The sequence below is a fragment of the Myotis myotis genome, unplaced genomic scaffold (genome assembly GCF_014108235.1).
Source record: "Myotis myotis isolate mMyoMyo1 unplaced genomic scaffold, mMyoMyo1.p scaffold_m19_p_4, whole genome shotgun sequence".
In the NCBI taxonomy this organism is placed as follows: domain Eukaryota; kingdom Metazoa; phylum Chordata; class Mammalia; order Chiroptera; family Vespertilionidae; genus Myotis; species Myotis myotis.
The window spans coordinates 70,100,894-70,104,891 of record NW_023416346.1 but is presented as its reverse complement, the minus strand read 5'-3'; the positions used below and the strand labels follow the sequence as shown (position 1 = coordinate 70,104,891).

The following is a 3,998-nucleotide window of genomic DNA, read 5'->3' as shown; positions in this document are numbered from 1 at the left end:
CTGATAATACAAGACACAGAAAGACACTATATAATGATAAAGGGAGCAATCCAACAAGAGACTATAACCCTAATAAACATTTATGCACCAACATTGGTGCATATATATATATAAAGCAAATGTTGACAGATGTGAAAGGAGACATTAACAGTAATACCGTCATAGTAGAGGATTTTAACACATTGACATAAATAGATATTCCACACAGAAAATAAACAAGGAAACAGAAGCTTCAAATGACACACTAGATGAGATGGATTTAATTGATATCTGCAGAGTATTTCACCCCAAAGCAGCTATCTCTTTGTTGAAGTCCTCAATACATTTTTTGAGTGTCTTATAACCATTGTTTTGAACCCTATATCTATTCTTCTCAAGTGCACATGGGTCATTTTCTAGGATAGACCACATGTTAGGACACAAAACACATCTCGATAAATTTAAGAAGATTGAAATCATATCATATCAAGCATCTTCTCTGACCACAATGGTATGAAACTAGAAATCAATTACAGAAAGAAAAAAACCCCACACATAACACATGAAGACTAAGTAACATGTTATTAAACAATGAATGGGTTAATGATTAGACCATGGAAGAAGTAAAAAGTTACCTTGAGATAATTAAAAATGAACACACAAAAAACCATAAATCTATAATACAAATGAAAGCAGGATAAAGAGGGAAATTCATAGCAATACAGGCCTACCTCAAAAAGTAAGAAAAACCTCAAATAAACTATCTACCCCAGCCAGTGTGACTCAGTGGTTGTGTGTCAACCTATGAACCAGGAGATCATGGTTCAATTCCTGGTCAGGGCATATGCTCAGGTTGCAGGCTCGATACCCAGTGTGGGGTAGGCAGGAAGTATCTGATCAATGATTCTCTGTCATCATGATGCTTCTATCTCTCCCTCTCCCTTCCTCTCTGAAATCAATAAAAATATTTTTTTTAAATGAATAAACAATTGAAACTTGCACCTTACAGAACTAGCAGAAGAACAATAAATAAACTTCAAAGTGACTAGAAGAAAATAAGTAATAAAGGTTCGAGTAAAAACTAGAAGAAAATCCTGTATAATAAAAGAGAAACATGCAAATTAACCATCCTCCGCTATGTTCAAGCCACACCGACAAGCAATGCCCACAAGCAAATCAGGAGCAAGTATGCAAATTAACTCAACTAGGATGGTGGTGGCCATGGAGCTGGAGCAAGCAGGAGGCTTGGGTTGCCCCCGGTGATGGAGGAAGCCAAGCTTCCCACCTTCCCTGGAGGGCCCTCGGAGCCACTCAAGGCTACAAAGTTTCAATTACAGAAGATAAATAAATCCCAGATACCTTCTTTCGCAGGACCTGGCCCCCATTCAAGGCTACAAAGTTTCAATTACAGAAGATAAATAAATCCCGGGGGGGAAAAAAAAGAAAAACAGGAGAGGCCTGGAGCTTGGGTTGCCGGGGGGCATGACCAGCTTGAAAACGGCCATCAGCCTCTCACCCAGGCTGGCCAGGCACCCCAGTGGGACCCCCACCCTGATCTGGGACACCCTTCAGGGCAAACCAGCCGGCCTCCACCCGTGCACCAGGCCTCTATCCTATATAATGAAAGGGTAATATGCAAATTGACCCTAACAACAGAATGACTGGGAATGACTGGTCACTATGCCACACACTGACCACCAGGGGGCAGACGCTCAATGAAGGAGCTGCCCCCTGGTGGTCAGTGCACTCCCATAAGGGGAGCTCTGCTCAGCCACAAGCCAGGCTGATGGCTGCCAGTACAGGAGTGGTGGCGGGAGCCTCTCCCACCTCCTCAGCAGCACTAAGGATGTCCAACTGCAGCTTAGGCCTGCTCCCCACTGGCAAGTGGAAATCCCCCAAGGGCTGCCGGGCTGCCAGAGGGATGTCTGACTGCCAGCTTAGACCCGATCCCCTGGGGAACGGGCCTAAGACAGCAGGTGGACATCCCCCGAGGGGTCCCAGACTGCAAGAGGGCACAGGCCAGGCTGAGGGACCCCCCCCCCCCGAGTGCACAAATTTTTGTGCACCAGGTCTCTAGTAAATAATAAAGGTTAGAGTGAAAATAAATGACAAAGAGACAAAAAAAAATACAAAAGATAAATAAAACTAAGAGGAAAATCTTGGAAAAGATAAATAAGATTGACGAACTTTTAACCAGACTCATCAAGAAAAAAAGAGAGAGGACCCAGATAAATAACATTAGAAATGAAAGAGGGGCCAGAACCGGTTTGGCTCAGTGGATAGAGCGTCAGCCTGCGGACTCAAGGGTCCGGGTTTGAGTCCAGTCAAGGGCATGTACCTTGGTTGCGGGCACATCCCCAGTGGGGGGCGTGCAGGAGGCAGCTGATCGATGTTTCTCTCTCATCGATGTTTCTGGCTCTCTATCCCTCTCCCTTCCTCTCTGTAAAAAATCAATAAAATATATTTAAAAAAAAGAAATGAAAGAGGGGAAATAACAACTAACTCACGGAAAAACAAAGAATAGCAAGAAGATACTATTTACAACTATATGCCAACAAACTGGATAACCTGGGTAAAATGTATAAAATCCTAGAAACACACAATCTTCTGAAACCAAATCAAGAAGAATCAGAAAATCTGAATAGACCAATTACAACTAGTGAAATCAAAGCAGTAAAAAAACACAAAAAACTCCCAGCAAATAAAATTCATGAACTAGGTGGCTTCAACGGTGACTTTTATCAAACTTTCAAAGAACTAACACCTGTACTTCTCAAACTATTCTGAAAAATCCAAGTGAAGGGGCAACTTCCAACCTCATTTTATGAGGCCAACATTATCCTAATTCTAAAACCAGATAAAGACACAACAAGTAAAGCACATTATAGGCAAATATCTTTGATAAACTTAGATGTGAAAATCTTCAACAAAGTACTACCAAATAAAATCAAGAAATACATTAAAAGATCATACACCATTGTAGAAGCAATACCAATGCCTGGCTCAGAGTAGCAGCAGCATCCTGGCTTCCAAGGGTTTCTCTGGCCAGTGTCTCTCCCTTTAGTCTACAGCATAGGGAATATCTTTGTGAGCCTAAGCAAAGGCCTTTTTTTTGGGAAGAAAAGAAATTCATTTTCTCCTGGTGGGCCTGTATGCTGTGGGAAAGACCACCATCCTGTACATACTGAAGCTGGGTGAGATCGTGACCAACATCTCCACTATAGCTTTCAAAGTGGAGACCGTGGACTGTAAGGACATCAACTTCACCATGTGGGACATGGGCCACTAGTGCAAGATCCAGCCTTTGTGGTACCACTATTTACAAAACACACAAGGTCTCATCTTTGTAGTTGACAGCAATGACATAGAGTACATGAAGGGGGCCCTAGAGGAGCTCATGTGAATGCTGGTGGAGTATGAGCTCAGGGATGCTGTCTTACTTGTGTTTGCAGACAAGTAGGACCTCCCTAATGCCATGAATACAGCAGAGATCACAGACAAACTGGGCCTGCACACCATGCTCCTCAGGAACTTGTACATTCAGTCTACCTGTGCCACCAGTGGAGACAGGCTCTATGAGGGACTACAATGGCTGTCCAATCAGCTCTGGAACCAGAAGTGAGCAGCAATCCTCTCTTCCCACTCACTCCCTCCATCACCCTTATTTTCATCTCATGTGGCAGATGTACAACTATGGTGTGAGTGCTATAAATTGTCTCCATGGTCAGTCTCAGTGTGTTTCATCATGCTGTACATATGCAGATACAGCATGCAACTGGGTTTTTATTAAATATAAATAGTTCTTGTTTCCAATGAGGCAGTCTCTGGTACACCTATGTAATATTACTCAGTTGTTTTTGTTTGTTTGTTTGTTTTTGTTTTTTAAATAAAAACAGAAACAACTCTTTGTTTACTATTGAGAAGGGATTTTAGGAACCCAGGCCAGGGCCTCTAGGAGCACCTGTCAGATCAGCTCAACACGCCTCCTCTGGGCTTTACATCTGTTTTGAGATCCATTT

The 3,998-nt window shown here is 42.7% G+C and overlaps 1 pseudogene; it reads left to right on the top strand.

Annotated features, from left to right (window-relative positions):
• Positions 1 to 1,116: 1,116 nt before the first annotated feature.
• Positions 1,117 to 3,601, top strand: LOC118653454 (annotated as a pseudogene).
• Positions 3,602 to 3,998: the final 397 nt, after the last annotated feature.